Here is a 22,253-nt window from a genome sequence, read left to right on the forward strand (position 1 = left end):
CTGTTTTTGATGGCTACCTTCACTGTCTAAGCTTGGCTGTCCTTGAAATTCCTCTATATACCAGGCTGTTCCTCAAATTCAGGCACCAGCCGGTCTCTACCTCTGGAGTGCTGGGATTAAAGGCAAGCACCGTCACACCAGCTCTAAGCTTTTCTTTAATTCCTTTTCACAAGTTGGAAACTTAGCTGGGTAAGGTCTTGCCATGAAGTCACCACTACCTTTATTCTATTTCTTAATCCATTTGTTTCCTTGAACACAGGACTTAGCTCTATTCCACTTCCTGGTGCCCCCTTTCTCCTCAAATTGTACATTTTGTATTTTTCTTTGTTCAGCTTGCTCCTTTTCATTATAAATTTTTATAAGCATGAACACTAATAACCACACAACAGAGTCTATATTAGGCTGTTTTGAGATTTCTTCTGTCAATGGAATTAATCTAAATCTTTTTACTTTGGCCTCAGGCAGACTCTTCAGACATAGGCAAAAAATAGCCACATTCTTCACCAAAATATCACAAGAATGATCTTTAGGCAACATACTAAAATTCTTCTCCTCTGAAACCTCTTGAGCCAGGCTCCCACAGTTCATAAAATCATACCACCATTGTTGTCCATGTTCCTAATGGTATGGCCTATTAAACAGCACTTAAAACATTCAACTGCTTTTCTAATCCACAATCCCAAGGTCCATATTATTTCAAACAAAAGCATAGTCAGGCCTGTCACAGCAATACCCCAGTCCCTGGTAAATGGTATCTAAGACAACTTCTGTCTTAGGGTTTCAATTGCTGTGAGGAGATACCTTGACCATGGCAACTCTTATATAGAAAACATTTAATTGGGGTGGTGGCTTACAGTTTCAGAGGTTTAGTCCGTTATCATCATGACAGGGAGCATGGTGGCATGCAGGCAGACATGGTGCTGGAGAAGGAGCTACTACATCTTGATTCACAGACAACAGGAAGTAGACTGAACCACTGGGAGTGGCTTCAGCAAATATGAGACCTCAAAGCCCACCGCCACAGTGACACCCTTCTTCCATCAAGTCCATACCTACTCCAACAAAGCCACACCTCCTAATAATGACACTCCCTATAAGCTTATGGGTGCCAATTACATTCAAACTACCACAATGGGTTTAAGCACAAATGTTTAGAAGACAATTTGAAAGTGTGACCAGTTAGCAAAATAATAACAGCAGATTTTGCTCTAGGGACTATGACTTCCCAGTCATGGACTTTTGACAAGGATCACAGAGCAGGCATGAAATTCCCCTCTGTGGAACAGGCCTCCGGTCTAGTCAGAAAAGACTCAGTTGTAACAGCTGTACTGCTACTGTACAGTGGGCTCATCTTCCTAGCAGGTCAGTCTTACAGCATGCAAGGTTCAGCTCTGGGCAGGACCCGCTAGCAGCCTGCAAAGCACCTTCCAGCACCATGAAAGCTAGCCAGCATAGAGGAAGTTCCTGGCGCATTTGAGGTTAATTTGTCTTTATCCTGTAGCTAAACTGTCTGGTATCTTCAGCACATCATGTACTTATAGTGGATGACCAAGAGCAATGACAGTAGCCTGCAATGTTTTGGAGACCTCTGGGGCCTTCCTGACCAATACCTCATAGAAAGGTAAGTACTGCAATTTTTAAGTAACACCCTATGTCTTCTGGGTGTGGCGTTGCCTACCCATGCAGGGTAAGTCAATTTTAACTCTTAAAGTTGTATTTTGAAATTAGTTTACTACCTAGTGAGTTTACATAAGGCTTCTTAGTTTTGGTTACCTTCCCCCCACTACTTCCTTTCTTCCCCATCTCCACTTAATCCTTTAACCTCAGTGTCCCCCCCCCCCACACCCTTCTTTTTTTTATATGTGTTCCAAAAATAAGCTAAGGGAGAGTTTGTTTCTGAGACAAGGTCCCATTGTAGCTCAGGCTGGCCTCAAACTCAATATGTAGTTAAATATGGTCTAGAACTGTTGTTCTTGTGTCTACCTCCTAGGTGCTGGGATTACAGGCATGAGTTACCACACCACCTTCTCATTACAGTCTACTCTCTCTTTTTTCTGGCCATAAGAGTTAAGGGTCTTCTTCTGCTGAGCAGAGACATTTGTTTTCTGTCCTCAAAATCTCATAGAAGGCTTCCTGGCTCCCAGGTGACGTCATCCTGGACGAAGGAGGCAATGTCTCTCCCAAGCTTGGAGAATAAGTTGAGGTACTTTAAGATCTTCGAGCTCTCAGAAACTGGTTCTGTCCTCACACCAGAGTCCCTGACAAGGCGGCTCTCTTAGGGCACCAATGCCCACACTTGGGTATATACTCCCCTTTCATTACACATCCATTTCTTCCTTAAATCTAGTGCTTAAACTTATGCGAAGGTTTCCTCTTAATGAATCTGACTTTGCTTCACTAAAAAAGCCCCAAAGATTGCATAACAATCACCAGGGGTGACGTCCACAAAGGTGCAGGTGCTTTCTAACTCGTACACTAGGCAGGAGCTCCTGGAGGGAGGGCCAGCATGGGGGTGGCTTCACGAGAAATGCTGTATCCCTCTTCAGTTTCTTTGACTGAGTGTAGTCCCTTGAGAAGATGTTATGGAAGTGTCAGGAGAGAGATAATAGCTCCTCTCAATAGCAGGTGTGCCAAGCCGCCTTCTGACACACACAGATGAGCTTCTGTGGATACTTCTGTTCCATTAAATAAAGGGCCATCTTCTCCCTCATCCCTGTCCCTTAACTCTTGGTGGCTCAGTCCTGGCATCAGCCCATGGGGCTCGGGACCACGATGCCATGTTGTCAGGTGTCCCACTTCAAAGGAACTGGTCCATCCTGAGGAGTTGAGAGCAGGAAGGGACACTCAGGGTGCTGTCATCAAATGAGCCCTCCATTGTTTGGTCCCAATAATTAAATATTCTCAGACAGTAGCACCGGCTTTTATTCAAATGCAAATATAAATTGCCTTTCCTGGCCCAATCTAAGCAACCTTTTAGCATATCTGATTTTGAATTACCTGCCTCTCTTCTCTGGCATTAGTGGAGATAATTGAAAAATTGCAGTACTTATATTCATGTTTTAAAAACTGGTTTAGGAAGCATGTTTCTGTCTCCAGATTACCAGAGTAATTATTCTTGCAAATTATTCTTGCCACTTATTCTTGCAAAGAGGACTGAATCAAGCCATTTTTTCTTCCTTCCTTCTTTTTTTTCTCTTTTCTTTTTTCTTTTGGTGGAGAAAACATTTACATGTTTTTGAGTTGACACATAAAATAACATATATTATGGTATACCATTTTTTGTTTTTGTTAGTTTTTTTTTTTTTTTAGTCAGAGTTTCTCTGTGTAGCCCTGGCTGTCCTGGAACTCACTCTGTAGACCAAGCTGGCGTGAACTCAGAGATCCACTTGCCTCTGCCTCCCAAGTGATGGGATTAAAGTCATGTACCAACCACCACCTACCCCCTCCCCTTTTTTTTCTTTTTTTAAGACAGTGCTTCACTTAGTCACAAGCTGGTCTAGAACAAGCTATGTAGCCTAGCCTAGCTTTGAATTTGTGGGTATCCCTCAGCCTCAGACGCCCAGGCACTGAGATTACAGGCCTAAGTCATATGTGCCACCATAGTGTTCTGTTGCATGTATACACACAATATTCCAATCAGAGTGGACTCAGCAGGTTGTATTTATATATATTTGTGCATGTACATACATATATACATACACAAATTTGTATGTAACAAAACTAATCAAAGAAAAGGAGGCTGTTAATTTAAGGGTGGGAGGAGAGGGGAGAAAGTGATGTAATTCTATTTCAACTAAAAACATATTTTTAAAAAAATCCTCTCTGTCTTCTCTGGCCTCCCAGGAGACCCAGATGACTTTGCTCTGTGTCTGGGTCTCTCCTGCAGTATTGAACACAGGCTTCCTTTGTGTGAGGGCTACAGTGATTTACTGAACTGAGGAATTGTATTAGCTCAGTTCTACATGTCCTGTTGGTCCCCAGGGCTTGTGTCCCGGGAATGAAATATGGCAGTGAGAGCCTAGGCAACTCTGGAAGGCTCCTAGTTCCGTGACTGGAGGACCGTTCAGCCTGGGAGGGAGCCTGGCTTGGCTTGGCGCTGGGGTCATGGGGGGCTCAGAGAGGAACCCTTTGACTCTTCTGCCTAATGAAGCTTTGTCATGCTTTCAGACTAAAGCACTGAAGCCAGGAACTGCTACTAATTAGGGCTGATAAAAGCATTAAGGAAATCCTCAATCACTTGTTTTGGGTGGCGGATGTTTTCTCAGCCTGTCATCCATGGACAAGAACAGCTAGTGTTAATTGATCTGGCATGTCACGATTGCTAATTAGGAAGACCCTGTTTGCTGAGGTTCTGCAAGCCAGCCCACCCTGACAGATCTTCTGGGATGATGCTTGTCAATGTCCTGGCTGCTTCTGATCTGCCTAAAAGGAACCCCTCCACACCCTCCTCTCCCAGGAAGCCACTATTCAGAAGGACTTTTTTGAAAAAAAAGCCCCCACAACTGGTCATTTCTCTCAGGCATAGGAACTTGGATGCTTACGCTCCAATTCTTCTTTCTTAGAGTTCACTCTTCAATTGACCTTCTATTAATTGATTTAAAGTCCCCCCTCCTTTAAATATTTTATATTTCATTTCATATTAGCATGAATCTTAAAGGTACTTATTAATAAAATCAAACCTGAGGCCAGTTATTGGGGTGAATGCTGGAAGATCAGAGAAGCAGAACAAGCCACAGCTACCTCACCTTGCCAGTTCCTCAGCTGGTCCTGTTTCCTCAGACTGGATGCCTCTGAGTCCTTATCCAAATGGATCTCAGCTGAACTGCTTCTTGAAAGCCTGAATGCTTAACTGGTCAAAAGCTTCTAGTTTCTGGTCTTCACGCCTTAAATACCTTTCTGCTTTCTGCCCTCACTTCTTGGGATTAAAGGCATGAGTCACCATGCCCGGCTGTTTCCAATGTGGCCTTGAACTCACAGAGATCCAGAGGGATTTCTGCCTCTGGAATGCTAGGATTACAGGCGGGTGCTACCACTGCCTAACCTCTATGTTTAATATTGTGACTGTTCTGTTCTCTGACCCCAGATAAGTTTATCAGCGTGCACAGTATTTCAGGGAACACAGTACCACCACATTAGACCACAGTATAATGCTTTGAAAACTAATTTTAATTATCAAATGCTTTGCCCAACTTGGCTCTTCGAGTCATTTGGTACTCTTTTGTGTGTGTTTGTGTGTCTGTATGCCTCCCATGTGTGCAGCTGTGTGTTGAGGCCAGCACGGGGTATCCGATCCCCTGGAGTTAGAGTTACAGGTGGTTGGGAGCTGCCTGATGTGGGTGTGGGGATCTGAACTTGGGTCCTCTGGAAGAGCAGCAACTGCTCTTAATTAACCACGGAGCCATCTTTTCCGGCCTGGTATGTGATTTGGGAAACCGCCCCTGGGTTGGTTGCTGATGGAGGAATTCTGAGATGTTACCTGGGCAAAGGCAGGGAGTCGAGGTGCTGACAGTTTAACCATTGAGTCTGACAGTGACATTGGCTGTTCGGTCTCAGACCTGGTGACACCTTTGTCTGTACAGCTCTTAAAGGAGAGCTTTTCTAGTGTGGCTGGACTAATACTACAGGCGACCTGGACTCAGGTCTTTCTCGGCTCATCCACCTCCATTGCTCTAGTATCTCACAAGTCGGGGCTTTGCCAGAGAAATCATCCTGCTCTCTCCACGTCATTTACAGTCAGGTTGCCTGCTTGCCCAGTGTATTCCCGTCTTTCAAGACCTTGGCATAATTTTTCTTTTCTTTTTTTTTTTTTTTAAAGATTTATTTATTTATTATGTATACCATATTCTGCGTGCATGTATCCCTGCAGGCCAGAAGAGGGCGCCGGATTTCATTACAGATGGTTGCGAGCCTCCATGTGGTTGTTGGGAATTGAACTCAGGACCTTTGGAAGAGCAAGCAGTGCTCTTAACCTCTGAGCCATCTCTCCAGCCCTCTTTTTGTTTTTTTTTTAAGACTAGGTTTCTCTGTGTAGCTTTTGGAGCCTATCCTGGAACTCGCTCTGTAGACCAGGCCTTGAACTCACAGAGATCTGCCTGCCTCTGCCTCCCAAGTGCTGGGATTAAAGGTGTGCACCAACACTACCCAGCTGATCTCACATTTTTTAACTGAAAACCAGATGCTATAACTTCTTATGTAATTATTGAATATTTTATGCAAATCACTCAATGACTTTGATAGACTAAGTGGACTAACCCTGCTCTGGGGTGTATTTCCCCACAGGCATTGACTTGCCTATAGCTTTAGTATGGTGGGGAATACCAAATCGCAGTAAAATGCAGGCATGTTTGTCTTTGACAACCAGAACACCCCACCAGGATGGACAAGCTAAGGAACATTGTAGCGGCTTTGCCTTGTTTTCATGGTGTGCTGAAGCGTGTGTGCTCGTAGTGCTGAGAGTACAGTGTACTTCAGTACTGCCCCAGAGGGGCTGTTAGAAAGCACAGCGAAGTTTCCGGCTTTTTAAAATTCTCTGTGTTACATACACAGATTTGCCCATCAGAGGTCATTCCACCTCTGTCTTCCTACTCCCTCAGTACCAGCAAAACTCTAGTCCATCTTTGGTGAAGGACTTTGGAGGTGAGAGCCCAGCAGATGGACTCTGACAGGGCGGAGTCACCTATCAGTCCTACTTCTCTGTGTTAGCCCAGAGGACTGTGTGGTCATCTGCTGTATGTCCCAAGCTCCCTGAGAGCATGTGGCTTACCAACAGCTTCCTGTGTGGGGCTCGACTTGGTCACACATCAGGAAGCTCCTCCACATCAAGCAAACCTGGAGACAGTAGGGGCCAGGCAGGGAGGAGGCTCAGGTGGAGGTGAGTCCACCATCCTGCCGCCTTGCCTGGGAGCCCCATGACTTCATAGTACCCCTGCTGTGTGATGCATTACCACTAACTTAGGTGAGGCAGACAGCACCTGACAACATCTTAGCTTGAGCACTGTTACTGGGTCCTCTACCTCAGGTCCTTCTTGAACTAGACAGGGCTGGAATCTCACCTGAGCAGTGGTGAGGATTCACACCGCCTGGGATGTATAATCAACACAAACTCATTTCTCATAGTTCTGAAGATTCGGAAGCTTAAGATGCCAGTCTATGGGCAAGGCTTCTTGCTGTGCCGTCACGTGGTGGTGGGCAGAAGAGCAAGAGATGGGAGAGAAGGCGGCTGCACTGATCCTACTCAGGTGGGAACAGCCACTGTGCCCCCCTCTTAAAGACAATTAATTTCAACATGAATTTCTCTGGGGGACAAGCTTTAGCACTGTAGCCGGAGTTAAGTCAGGGCATCTGAGCGGAATGGAGGGAACCTGCACCTTGTGAAGGAGAGTCATGGAATCTACACACATTTGCAGGTCTTGCTCCTGGAGGGAGTTGGGGTGTGTTGTTAGCTCTTCCCTTCCCTTTCTTCCTGGATATAGTTCTGAAGTGAAGCCTGGTGCTACAGCCACCATCCAGCACACAAGAGACCACCTGGGTGAGGAACAAGGGCTTAGTACCTCAGGGCCCTCTGCAAGACGGAGGAGTACATCTGACCACCTGGGTGAGGAACAAGGGTTAGTACCTCAGGGCCCTCTGCAAGACGGGGGAGTACATCTGACCACATCAGCAACTGGTCAGCTCTAGATTTCTCACTGTAAGAAAAACAACTAAGGTTAAAAAATAAACAAACAAATTTGGAAGTAGCTGAAGACTCATAAGGAGTTGAAGAAATGGTCGAAAGCATGATCTTGTAGTGTCCTCTCCTCTCCCCTCTGAACTTCCATACCCAGGGTCCACTGTTCAAGCTGGGGAAGTGGTACCACAGCAGATCTGTTATTTTCTCTGCATGCCCAGCTCAGATTTCTCTATACCTCTCTGCTGGTAAATGGCACTACTGCTGAATTTGTCTCTTATCTGCAGTCCAAAGCATGCTTTTCTGCAATACCATGCAATAAATATACTGACACAGATAACAATCTTGACTGAGAAACTGGCCTCATGTTTTGAATCTCTTCCTTGTACTATCCCACTTTGGGCATCAACCAGAGATCAGATCGAGGTACTATTAACAGAAAATCTGAAGTTCTTGTACAATGATATTAGATACACTATTCCTTGATAATTTTATATCTGTTGATGATGAACTAAGATCTTATCTTCCCCCTGGTTTAGTTCCACAGTTCCTGCATGGCACCCTATGGGCTCATGTATTTGAATACTTGGGCCCCAGTTGGTGAAACTGTTTGGCAAGGATTAGCAGGTGTGGCTTTATTGGAGGAGGTGTGTCACATGGGGGGCAGACTTTGAGGTTTCAAAATCCCACAGCATTCCTGGTTAGCTCTCTCTCTGTCTTGTGGTTGTATTGTGAGAGGCAAGCTCTCAGCTATTGCTCCAGTTTCACGCCTGCCTGGCTGCTGCCATGTTTCCCACCATGATGGTGGTGGACTCTAACCCCCTGGAACTGTGACCACCCAATTAAACGCCTTCTTTTATAAGTTGCCTTATCATGGTGTTTTGTCACAACAACAGAAAAGTAAGAAATTCCCCTCTCAACAACGCCCCCAGCTTCATCTCCTCTTCCATAACCTTCTAAGTCCATTTAGCGCTGTCCCCATGTGCATGGGTATGGCTCTTCCACAGGAACGTGGAAAACCTACTTGTGGGCATCTCCCCAAAGGAATGCTTCTCTCTCCCCTAGTGTTATTAACGGCCAATAGTTCCATAGTTAGTGGCCACTATGTCCCCCCACCCCACCCATCTATTCTGGAGCTCTGACTGGCTTGATGTCATGCAGGTCTTGTTCATGTAGCCACAGCAGTTGTTGAGTTCACGAATGTCACTACTGTGTTGTTTCCAGAAGAAAGCTTTTCACAGCACCCATCCCTCTCTTTTCTGTCTCCCCCTTTTCAGTGTTCCCCGAGCCTTGATGGGAGAGGCATGGTGTTGATAAAGATATCCTATTTAGGGCTGAGCAATTTTTCTTAGCTCTTTGGGCAGCCATGGGTCTCTGCATTGATTGTTGAAAGCTGCGCAGAAAAGCCTCTCTGACCAGGTAGAGAGCTGCACAGATCTACGAGGTTAAACATCCGTATGTAGAAGGCAGTTTGACAGCATGACTGTTTAGCAAAATAACGACGATGGATTCTACCACAGGGTCCATGATCTCCCCATCATGGACTTTTGACCAGGTTTATAGGAGTAGGCATGATTTCCATCCTGTTGACTAGGCCTCAGATCCAATAAAAAGCTGTCCGTTACCCCATGATGTTCCTGCTACTGCTGCTCCAGGGGCCACATACTGCACGGCAGGTTGGTATTGTGGCATGCAGGGTCCGGTGCTGAATAAGTCCACTGATGTCTGTTTCCCTAACAACCTGCACAGCACCTTCCATCACTATGAAAGCTAGTCAGCATGGAGGAAGTTTCTCGGTGAGCTTGCGATTGATTTCTCTCCATCCTGCAGCCAGAGTGTGTGGTGCCTTTAGCAACAGGGTCTCCCTATGTAGCTATAGTGGGCAACCAGAAATAATGACAATAGCCTGTGCTATTTTGGAGACTCCTGTGACCTCCCTGATCAATAACTTATAGAGAGGTATGCCATGCCGTACACTGATAATTTTCATTTAATGATCCATGGGTTTGATAGTATCTAGTATTGTTCGAACTTTGTTTTGTGTGTGTGTGGAAAAAAAATGTATTTTGAAGTTAGCTTATTTACTGGTGGGCATCTATAAAGATTTTCATATATCCTTAGTTTTGCTTAACTCATCTATCGCCCCCTCGCCACATCCCCTCCCTTTCCCCTATCTCTGCTCAAACCTCTAGTCCGCAGTCTCCCTTCCTTTCTTTCAGACTGTGTGTGGTCTGCTATCCCTCCAGTTATATTTTTAACTGGGCTGCAAGATAGCAGACTTCTGTAGAGCTTTTGGTATGCCCTTCCCTCAGGCTACTTCTCCTCCTCTTCTTCTCTCGCACCCCTCCTTGGTTAAGCACTTCCTCCTGTAATAATCTTGTTATCAGTGTAAGAATAGGTCAGCTGTGGCTCAGCCACACAACGGGCCCCGTCACTACAGTTGTGTCCCAGGAGGGAGGGGGAGATGTGCCGAGGGCATGAGCACCCATGTCAGCTCTGCCTGGTAGGATCACCAGAAGTCCTCTCCAGACGTCACCCACATCCATTGTCCATACTTGTCCCATGAGCACATCTTACCATGTTGACCTGGAGAATGAAGTTTCTGTTCTGGCTGAGCAATGCCTGGTTCTGATTCCGTCAGAGCAAGGTTCTGAAGGAGGGCTGTTTGGAGTTGTTGCCTGGGAATTAAAGCCAGGGTATCATTCACAGACTTGAAAAAATTGTCTCTGTGCTGTAGAGCTTTATGTCAACTTGACACAAGATAAAGTCGTCTGAGAAGAGGGAACCTCAATTAAGAAAATGACTCCATAAGATCAGGCAGTAGGTAAGACTGTAAGGCATTTTCTTAGTCAGTGATTGATGGGGGAGGGCCCAGCCCATTGTGGGTGGTGCTATCCCTGAGCTGGTGGTCCTGGGTTCTATAAGAAAGCAGGCTGAGCAAACCATGAGGAGCAAGCCAGTAAGCAGCACCCCTCTGTGATCTTTGCATCAGCTCTTCTCCAGGTTCCTGTCCTGTTTGAGTTTCTGTCCTGACTTCCTTCAATGAATAGCGATATGGAGGCATAAGCCAAATAAACCCTATCCTCCTCAGGTTGCTTTGATGATGGTATTTTTAATACAGCCATAGTAGCCCTAAGTGGGATTGTCCCAAATTGTCAGCTCAAGGTGTTGCCCTGCTTACAAGCTCAGTGTCAGTTTGCAGCTATTTCATGGATGCTGGTTGAAGACTTGAAACTCCTGGTCAGAAAAAGGGAATTTTCTTGTCCAGATCACAGTCACTGTCAGAGAATTAATATTGTGTGCACACACAAGCCCCAATTCCTATAAGGCCGTGTGTTCAGGTGAGGGAGCCTGAACCCAAATCCGTTTGACAACGGTCAGTAGGACACCTATCCTTTGGTCTGGATGGAGATAATGGCCTCAGAACTCCAAGGCAACCCACCCTTGCAGGGAGGAAAGCCAGAGCCAAGGCATTTTGGAGTAGCCTTGCTTCCTTTGGATCACACACCCTGGGGTCTTCAGAATACCACAGAGAAGAGACAGCAAGGGGTAAAGCTGGAAGGTTTTTCAACTCCAGCTTCTTCAGTCTGTCATTGATGCTCCGGTCCTCATGGGTACGTACCCTTGCCATGGCCGGTATAGCTTCCTCCTTCCAGGAAGTGGTCATCAGCAGAGGTGAGGCAGGCACTTACGTGATGCTGTGGAAGGTATCATTGGTCTCTTTGGAGAATTGCTAATTTGGGGGTTTGTCTTTGTGAAAGAACAGTTTCCATTATACATGCACGGCTGGCAATGTCATCTATTTATATTCTTCCAAAGTAATGCAAGCATTTGCATGTCACAGTGTTCCTTTAAAGCATTTTCAAGGCCTAGTTCACCCAACAGAGGGGCTGTGGACACATTTCTCCCGGAATTCTGGCTTCACAGTTCTTTCCTTCTCCTCTCTGAGTGTCCCCATACACAAGTGCCATCCAACATACACACTTCGTTTTCTATGTCACCTATGAAGAAGGTAGGGTGAGCAGCCTTCAGCAGCCCCAGCCATGACCTCCTGGAATAGGATACAGGTGACACCACCCCATGACCACTACCTCTGACCCCGGCTTCACAGCTTCACAGTGGCAGTGGGGTGGCAACTCCCCTTTGTGTTTTCCACCCATTCACAGCCAGCCCCCGGCATCCAGACTGAGGAGCAGTCCCAAATTAGATGCTGCTGTTCTCCCGTGTGTCTGTTAAAAATAGCTGCACCTCACCCCTTCTGCAGCTCCCTGGGGGCTGTTTGCAGCAAATGTTTGTGACACAGACAGACGTCTGCTAGTTTGATGATGCCCGTTCAAGGGTAGATCTCTCTTCTACTTCAGGGAGGGACCCAGGGTGGCCGTGGTGGTGTTTCATTTGCACTTCTGAATTTGTAGGGTTTAGTGTGTTACAGAAAAACAGCAAAGGGAAGGAGGGTCTGCATTAACAGGACTCTGTTAAAGAGCCAATTAGACTGGGCTCAGTGGGAGGGAGGCATGGGGCCGCCCGCTGGGTGAATCTGATACAAAGGAAATCACCAAGCCTTCCATTCAGACAGCCTGAGCTCCATGGAGCTGAGCCACCTTGCAGTTGCAGATCTGTGGCTGCCCTCCCAAGGTCCTGAGTCTGTTCTCAGTGCCGGTCGCAGCCTTCAGTGTAATGGTTAAGAGGCCTGTGCTACTCGGATTCAGAGCTTCCCTGTATTCTAGCTGGGTGTGCCTGTGTGTGAAAGGGGGCTCCAGTGCCCTCCCTGGCGCTGTCCTGTCTCTGTCCTTTCTTCTCTGTCCTTTGTGCTTCTGTATCTTCTAAGCTCAGCTGCTGGAAGAGAGCCTGAGGTGATGCTAGGTTAGTCATGGTGTCTCCACATAGGTTAGGTCTGTTCCAGTAACAGGGACATAAAACTCTTTTAGGTTAAATACCAGTGTTAGAAATTTTAAAGGTCAGCTTGCCAGGAGTAGAGTCTAAGGGCATTTATCTTTCAGGCAGTGTGAATGCTGAAATGTAGATGGACTAGTCTATGTTATAATCTACCCCCCGCCCCCCCCCCCCAACAAAAGGCTGGTGAAGCTGGGTTCAGTGCCAGTGGTGGACAGCAGCAGCAGAGCCACGACAAGGTGGGTGAACTCCCTAGCAGCAGGCAAAGCCAACAGCTTTTCCCTTGGACCGCCCTCTCCTGCACCACACTTGAAGGTGCTGTTAGCCCAGAGGTGTGTGTCTTATTTGATCACAGATTCAATCAAGTGAACCATCAGGACTGACCACCCCAAGAGCTGAAATACGTTCAGAAGTTTGAGGATCCATAGACAGCAATATGGGCAGGAAGCCATTATTCATATTAAGGAAGGGGTGAGGGCTGGGGATGTGGCTCAGTGGGAGGGCGATGGACTAGCATGTTTGAGGCCTAGAATTGATCTGCACTCACACACACACACACACACACACACACACACACACACACACACACGAGAGAGAGAGAGAGAGAGAGAGAGAGAGAGAGAGAGAGAGAGATATATCAACCAGTCAATTAACCAACAGAAGCAGCAGCGTGTTGTCCTTCTCTGAAGAGTGTCTGTGGTGATGCTGTGGTGTGTGGTAGATTGGGTGGAAGATCAGGTCGCCCCTGTTGGTGGCCATAGTACATGGAGGAAAAAAAGTACCTCACACAGGTTAGTCCTAGACACATGATCCCTGAAGAGGTCACAAAGACGCTTCATTGTCCTCAAACTCTTAGTAATGTCTGTATAAGAGGCCCCACAATTTATTTTGGAAATTGTATGTTGGGTCTTGGCTAAGCAACAGCAAGGGCAAAATCAGAGAGTGGGGAAGTGGAGAACTGGATGGCTGGGAAGCTGGAGAACATGGATTTTAGTGTTTAGTAGATCAGAAGAGGAAGACCCAGAGGAAACAATGCTCAATGCTTTTATGTCACAAAGAAAACATAAATATCCTGTTAGGTGACTTCCCAGGTACTTGTGGTGAAAGATGTAATGGATCCAGGCAAATATTAGACCCAAGATTTGAGTGTGTGTCCAAAGGTATAGTAACTAATATTCTGTTGCAGTAACAAAATCAAGGCTCTGTTTGCTCTTTTTATAACATTTCCTGGGAAGTAACTGGATCATTGGGAGAACTATATCAATCCCTGAGTGGGGCTCTCCAATGTCCACCAGCCCCTACCCCCTTCAAGACCCTCAACAGCTCAACAGCTCCCTCCCATGGCTGAGTTTACAGTGCACGGAACCCTTACCAGATAATCTGTCTACACCCACACGGAAGCAGGCGGCCTTGCTGCACACGTGCTGGCGCCAATGCGTGTTCACTCCCAAGGTCATTTCTCTTTGTTTCCAGTAAAAGCCATTTAGCAGACTGTCTTCTTCAAACTCTACCTGCGTCTTGATCTTTTTCTTAAGAAAGATTTGTTTCCTAAATGGCAGGTGACAGAAGGCCACGCAGGCTCTCCATTACGTTTAATTCAGGACGGTCCCATTTTTCAGGCCTTCCTGCAAAGGATTCCAATTGCATTTCCTTTGTTCTCCCCTGGGAGTTTTATAGTTCCCTGATTTATACTAAGGTCAGGGGAAGGTTTTCAAGCTGTTGCAGAACATAACTCACTGAACCCCCTGACATAATGGTGGGGTCGCCAGAGCACGGTAGAATACATTAACAGAGGGGTAGATTAACGTGCCGTTAATGCTGATTTATTCCTGAGAAGGACTGCTTGAAGGCTCCCTCTCTTTCTGCTCATCAGGCCCGAGGCTGAGGCTGGGTCTTCTCCATATTCATCAGGGCTCTGCTGTGGCAGGCACAGGCACTGACTTGTGAGAAGCAACTCATTGCTGGTGGGAATAATTCAGGAGATAAAATGAGTTGGGAGGAAGTGAGTGATCTTTGCATCCCAGGGATGCAGTTATCAAGAACTCAGAGCATGTATTTAGCTCTCCTTGGCATACATGCTAGGGCCTGGGGAGATGCCTGGGTCTCCAGAGTCTGCACCCTGCTGGGAGAGAAGACTTGCTTGTATGTTATTAAGTGTCATTTATGGCTGATGGCCTGCTGGAGAGAGAGAGAGAGAGAGAGAGAGAGAGAGAGAGAGAGAGAGAGAGAGAGAGACCCTGTCTGCCAAATTCTTTTGGTTGAAGGGTCTTGAGTAGACCTTGAGAAAAGAGGCCCATGAAGGCGGCTGGAAAGGACTGGGGAAAACCTGGGAAAAGAAACTCTAGGCATAAAGGATATATATGTGCTCCCAGCCAAAAGGAGGGTGGGGTGAGCGGCCAGGACAAGCATCCAAAGGAGCCAGTGGGCATGGGTGTGGCAGGCTGGCATGGTGGGCACTGTGGGTTTGGTCAGGGTCTTTCTCTCTTTAGTTTGCCCAAAGTTGATCTTCCTGAGGGCGCTGGGATCCCCAAAGCCACTTCTGTCTCTCAATTCTAAGTTGGCACTACCACATTGAGGTCTTGGGATTTTAGAATGACATGTGCTGATGTCCCTAGTCTCTGAAGTCATGCGTGGACATGGTTCGACGAATTCAACCACACCTTTGGCTGACATTAGTAGCTTTCACCTGGGCTCCTTTGGGTCCCAGGAGATGAGCTGTGCATAGAGATTGAGAGGGTCTTAAAGCTTGTTATGTGGCCAAGATGGTGATCCGGATGGAGAGAGGCACAACCACCATGTTAGGATAAACGTCAGATGACCTCTGGGGAGGAAAGGTGACTGAGCCGGAGTCAGGTGAAGAGCTGAAGTGAAGGCCAGAGGGGTCTTTTGTTCTGCTGAGTCAGCGCCACAGGAGTCAAGTTACAGTAGACACCAAAGAGGAATCAAGGGCTAGTGGGATTGCTTTTGTTTTGTTTAAGAAGCTTGCCACAAAAGTGAGATATGATCTGAGGAGAAAACTGGTTTCACAAGTGTCCCATTGGATGAGAGGTGGGACAGCATTAACCCAAAAGACCAAAAGACCAAGTTACCCTCTGACCTGAAAACATGATTATAGCACAACACACACACACACACACACACACACACACACACACACACACACTTGCACACATGCATACACGTGCACTCGCGCGCACACACACGTATACACACGCACACACACGTACATGCTCACGTACACACTCACAAGCACACATATGCACACACACACACACACACACACACACACACACACACGCACGCACACACAGCCTTGGCTGGCCTGGAACTCACTATGTCTATCTGACTCCTGGAGGTGGTGAGCACATGGCTGTCTTCTGTGTGGCACGTTGGGGAGGGCCCATCAGTTTTCTGTGAACTGGTAATGTTGACACATCTGGAAGGAACACTGTAGACCGCCCGGGTTTTCTTGGCCTTGGTGGATCCTCTGTCCAAGGAAAAGTCTTCTTCGGAGGTCACAGGCACAGAGGAGCTGTGTGTAGACAGAAGGGAGACCAGAGGACAGGGGGGCGTGTCCTGTGGGCCCTCCCCGCCAGGGTTGGGGGCGTGTCCTGTGGGCCCTCCCCTCCAGGGTTGGGGGCGTGTCCTATGGACCCTCCCCTCCAGGGTTGGGGGCGTGTCCTGTGGGCCCTCCCCTCCAGGGTTGGGGGTGTGCCCTGTGATAGATTCTTGACTCTCAGCCTGTAGAACTCAGGGAGGAGAAGCCTCCGCTGCTTCAGCCACTCTGTCTATGTCTCCCTCACACACCTCACCAGAGAGGACTCAGTTTCTGCAATGAAGTGACCCACGTGAGCTGTCACTCAAAACTGTCTCCCGCCTAACTCACAGGAAGCATGAGAGGACTGGAGCTGCCGCACAGCGAGACCCCAGCGGTGGCGGCTTTCCCGTGTTTCCTGAGAGCCGTGGGCCGAGCCATCGTGAGGTCCCTCGTGTTACTCGTCTTCCTCCAGGTCCTGCTTTTGGCATGTGTGCAGCGCCCAGTGAAATCATGGTGACTCAGTACTTCTGCTCATGCCCAGCGTCTCCTCTTCTCTCTGGCCGATGGCAGCAGACACAACAAGGACCTTGACATCAGACAATGTCCTAGTCTGATTTTATTTTTAAATTTAAACTTAATCTAACTTTTATTTGTGTGCATCTGTAGTAGTTTGAATGTAATTGGCCCCCATAAGCTCTTGGGAATGGCACTTTTAGGAGATGTGGCTTTGTTGGAGTGGGTATGGCCTTGTTGGAGGAAGTGTGTCACTGTGGAGGCGGGCTTTGAGGTCTCATATACTCCCAAGTCATGCCCAGTATCTCAGACCACTCCCTGTTGCCTGCAGGTCAAGATGTAAGGACTCTCAGCTCCTTCTCCAGCACCACATCTGCCTGCATGCTGCCTTGCTTCCTGCTGTGATGATAATGGACTAAAACCTCTGAAACTGTAAGCCAGCCACAATGAAATGTTTTCCTTCATAACAGTTGCTGTGGTCATGGTGTCTCTTCACAGCAATAGAAATCCTAATCAAGATAGCCACTGTTTGTATCACACTGTGAGACCGTTCCTGTGGAGGCCAGAAGATGGATTCAGGCTCTAGCCTCTTGGTCTGTTTTATATAGGATGACTTCTTGCCTGTGCCCCTCTTTACAGAAGAAGATACAGACTTCATCGCTATGGTCTGGGTCCTTTTAGTTGAGGTGTTAGTTATTTTTCTCATTGCTGTGGGAAAATTCCCCACTAAAGCAGTTTAAAGAAGGAAGGGTTTATTTTGACTTAGGTTTGAGGATGGAGTCCATGTGTGGGGAGGGTACGGCAGGGGGAGCTGAGGCTACTGGTCTGGAAGCAGAGAGAGATGGATGTTGAACCTCAACCCATAGGGTGGTACTACCCACATCCAGGATGACTTTATAGTTCTCTAGAAGACCTTCGTGGAAACACGCTGTCAGGCTCACTCAAGTGTGTCTTCTAGATGATCCTAAAGCCAATCAACTTGACAGTTAAAATTAACTGGGAAGTCCCAGGTCAAGGCACCAGCAGATCTGGTGTCTGGCGGGTTCCCTGGTGGGTTGGTCAATGACTGTCTTCTTGGTGTCTTTGCACACCAGAGGGTGGTGAGCAAAGCACCCAGCTCTAGTCTCACCTTTCATAACGGCCCTAACCTGATTCGTGGTCTCTACTCTAAATAATCTGATTATTTAATCACTCAACACCACCACATGAGGGGTTCAGCCTTCCACATCTGAATGAGGGACACAGACATTAAATCCTCGTGAAATTACATAAGCACAAAGTCCCATTGGCATTTTCCCAGACCAAGTGAATGACCTGAAAGGCACCCTCTTCGCCTCCACCCTGGGCTCTGTACAGAGACCAGCATTCCTTCCAGAGATGGGTCCTGTTGTGTAGAGGAAACATTAGTAGAATCATTGTATCTATGGTAAACATTAGAATGAAATAGTTGCTTTCAGTGTGTCTCGGCAAACATCAGAATGAATAGTTGTTTTCTAGAAGTACTTAGACCTTGAGGAAGTCATTGTGGCAAACAGTGATTGTTTTCTGTTATCTGTACAGTTGTTTTTCTGAAGCAGTTTTCTGGCCTTTGCAAGACTATCCTGGCACAGATGGATATCTTGAATTCTTGGGTACTGCAGACAGTGCACAGTAAGAACTACAGTGGCAGGGTGTGATGGTTTCCTTCAGAAAAGTGTAGATTAGATCAGGGGCTTTGGGATGTGGAACTTGTTTTACCCAAACAACAACTTTTGTGTAACAATCAATAAATAAGCCTTTGCATGACTGTTCAAGGTTCAGTTCATAGAAACTGTTCCTCCCTGCTGCCAGAGAGCCCCAAATTCATCTTGGAGTGACCCTCTTTCTTCAACTGACACACACAACACAGAGCACCTGTCATTATTACTTCCTTAAAAGTGTATGCAACTAAAAAGAGCATGTCATCCACTTGTTTACACTTGGGCTTTCTCTACTTGTCTGAAGGATCAAGGCCCAGGGATAGATACCTTTCTCCTTTCTGCACCTACCCAGCCTCTCAGCAGCCTGCTGGCTCATTTCCCAGTGGAGGCTCCCCAGCTCCCCAGCTCCCCGCTCCCCAGCTCCCCGCGAAACCCCTTTCTTTTGTTTCTTTGCACATGTTCTACAAATAATATTTTGCCTGGAGTTATCTTGTGCAAGCAGGCAAATGCTCTTAATTTTGCCAATCTCTGAGAAAGGAATCTGTAGAAAATCCCCAAGCAGCTGAAGATGTGTGGTGGTTTCTTTAGACCCGAGCAAGTAGGGGCTCTGAAGCCTTCCATCCCCCCTCCCCCACCCCCTCCCATCTTGAACAGCAGATATTCAATTTTACTCAGCCTCTCTCCTTTTTGAGCCAGGTCTCTGCACAGCCCCATCACACTGTGCGACTTAAACAGGCTGACAAAGTGCCAGCTTTTTCCACTTAGTGATCTGTTTTATTGGTTTGTCCTTGTGCCAGCTGGGAGGGATTGCTGCTGAGGACAGCACAGACCATCCTGGAGGAATGCAAATGTCCACCAGGTCAGCAGCCATATGGAGACTGCTCCAGCTTGTGCTAGTTCAAGGCTTCTGTCTTTTTGATTTGTGCTCAGCTGTCATACAGGAACTGATAAAGCTCCCAACTGATAGAGGCTCAAAGGGCTGGGAATGTGGCCACACCCACACACCAGGGCTTAGCAGAGGTGAGCACAGACGGCCCTTTTTCCTTGGTGGGAAGCAGGGAAGGAAAAAAGTGCCTCAGTGGGTATCAGTGAGCACAGAGCTGATGGATGGAGGAAAGGAGTGTGAGAGGGGTGCCTGTCCCTTCTTTGGATTTCTTTGGGTACGACAGAAGCCCTGCTGCTATCATCTGGTGTCCCTGTGATACACACTGGACCCGCAGGGCCTGCCCACAGCAGCCCACCTCCTCAGAGCATCTGATTCTAACAATATCATTAATCAGTGGATGTTTGCACCACAGCAGCTACTCCTTGAACTCTCCTGTAAGTACCCTGTTTAACTCAGGTGACCTTCGGTGCTTGTGGAGGTCACTAAGCCTGTCATGCACTGTGCTGATGAGGTTATCTGTAACATGGAGAAGTGAAATAAAAGGCTTTCCTTTCGGGCTAGGAAGTGAGGAAGCCACTGCTGTGCCCAGGTGGCTGACTCTAAATCTCCAGTGAGATGCCTGGGGATGAGCCGTGCTAACACATTAGTCCCACTTGTGAATAGGTGTGAACACTGAGAGGTCACAGATCACACACACACACACACACACACACACACACACACACACACACACACCCACCCACCCCTGCTTCTTGTTTAAGTGACCTTGAAGCCTTTATGGGCTAAACAATCATGTCTGCTCCCAGCTAAAAGAAAAAAGAGAGAAATTACATGAAATGTCTCTGTCTGAGGGGACATGAAAGCCCCTATTGGGGCTTCATATAGTCAGTGTTCCTTAATGCACAGGAAGCCTTTATGATAAGAAGTAAAGCCTCATCCGTACAGTGTTCATAGTAAGCAGAGGGCTGGCATTGTGCGGTGGGCAATGAACTTTAGAGTCTTGGGGTCATCCTGGTGTGCTCCTCAACCTTCCTGGATCTCAGTTGTCTCCTCCATAGGAAGGCAATCATAGTCTCTACCCACAGAGTTGTTGAACAAGTACAAATGTAAGTGCAGTGCCCTTATCACAGAGTCGGCATTGTGTGATTAGTGCCACACAAAGTTTGCCACCGTTGATAACTAAGGCTCATTGCACCATCCCACCCAGAGTCTTAATGGAGGCTCTCTACAGCTACATTCTATTTCTGTTAGAAATTTATATCGTTTGAGCTCCACTCACCAGGAAGTTTTCCTGAACCTGGACCTGGCATGTGGTGTCTGCCGCAGCTGCTGGGAAGCAAAGGGGACACCTGATGTGGGGAGTCAGTTCCAAGGACTCACTCTGACAGTGAGAGGCAGAAGAGAGGGGTGAGTGTAAAGCTCATTTACTGCTTAAATTCCTGAAGGTCTCTGATGAGAGAAAGCCAGGTTGGTAATTGCTACCAAGAATCACTTCTGATTTTCTTTCTACAGTGCGTGTCTTTGCCCTTAAATACCTCATGCAACTTTGTAGGTCAAAAAGCTTAAATGTAAGGCATTTAAATGAGTCCTCTGTATTCTGCCTAACAATGTAGATGAAGGAAACCTCCAAAAGGAATACAAATAAAAACAGTCAGATCTCACTTCACCCACCCCACTTTATCAGTTATCTGTCATTGGTCTGTCTGTCTGTCTGTCTCTATCTCTCTACCATCCATCTATCATCTATCATAGATCTATCAGTCTATCAATCATCAATCTGTCATCTGTCTGTCTCTCAGTTACATATCTATCATTAACTGTCTAATGTACAGTCTATGTCATTTCCATTTCATCAATATGCATACTTACATTTATTATTTATTGCCATTTGCTGATTTGTGTTTGGCTTTGCTTTGCTTTTCTAGAATCTTGAGATGTACTTATTAAGTTATTTGAGAATGTTCTAGATTTTAACATAATTCCTTACATCTGTAACCTTTCTTCTTACAACTACCTTAGCTATATCCAAGAAGTTCTGGTAGGTCGTGCTTTCATTTTTGTTTTATTTTTGGAATTTTAAAGCTTACCTCCTAAGTTTTTCAGTCACCCATAGTTCATTCAAAATTGTATCTTTCCAGTTTCCTAGATTTTGGGGTTTCTCTTGATGCTGATTTCTAAATCCATTATTTTGGGATTTCTCTTGATGCTGATTTCTAGAGCCATTATTCTACTATGATCTGATAAAACAGAAGGGATTATTTCCGTTTTCTTGTATGTGTTAATGCCTGCTTTGTGGCCTGTAATGTGACCAGCTTTAGAGATGGTTCTGTGGGCTGCTGAGGAGAGTATGTGCTGTGTCTGCTGGATGGGATATTCTGTAGCTATTTGTTAAATCCAATTAATCTACATTGTAGCAGAGTTGTAAAGTCTCTTTACTTCTAGTCTAGAAGGCTCACCAAAGGCTGGGAACGGGTACTAATGTACCCACCGTCCTTGTGTCAGGGTCCCTTGACCTTTCATGACTTTCAGTATCCATTCTATAAAGTGGGGGGCTGAACATCTGGTGCCTAAGTATCTGAATTTTTATATGTTCTTGGTAACTTTGTCCATTTGATGTGCAGTGGGTTTCTCCATCTCTTCTGACTAGTGCTGATTTGAATTCTGCTTTATCAGATGGAAGACTAGAGGCTCCAGATTTTTTTTTGGCATCCGTTTGCTTGGTAGGTTGATTTTATTTCCATCTTTTGGTTCTGTTTGTGGTTGTCTCTTCCGGTGAGGTGTGTTCTTTGTAGGTGATGGATACTTAGATCCTGGTTTTTGAATCTGGTCTGCGTCTTTTAAATGGTGGGTGGAGGCTGTTTACTTACATTTAAGGTTATTCTTGGGAGGCCTTCTCTCCTTCCTTGGGTTATGTTGGTTGTTCTGATTTGGTGGATTGTGGCTGGTCCTTTTCTCCTCTATTAGTATGAAGGGTTTTCTGTGTCAGACATGATGAATTAATTGTTAGACGTGATGGATTAGTTCTGAGCTATCATTTATTAACCCATCCCCTTCATAAGATTTGTTTCTTGTACTCTC

At 46.5% G+C, this 22,253-nt stretch overlaps 1 long non-coding RNA gene across 1 annotated transcript in view; it reads left to right on the forward strand.

Annotated features, from left to right (window-relative positions):
- The first annotated feature begins 16,940 nt into the window (after nt 1–16,940).
- Nucleotides 16,941–22,253, forward strand: part of LOC131922047 (uncharacterized) — a 71,280-nt gene continuing 65,967 nt past the window's right edge. Inside the window, exon 1 of the long non-coding RNA XR_009382166.1 lies at nt 16,941–17,042. This is a non-coding gene — a long non-coding RNA (uncharacterized LOC131922047). The remainder of the gene's footprint in view (nt 17,043–22,253) is intronic.

The sequence above is a fragment of the Peromyscus eremicus genome, chromosome 11, assembly GCF_949786415.1.
Source record: "Peromyscus eremicus chromosome 11, PerEre_H2_v1, whole genome shotgun sequence".
Taxonomy (NCBI): Eukaryota; Metazoa; Chordata; class Mammalia; order Rodentia; family Cricetidae; genus Peromyscus; species Peromyscus eremicus.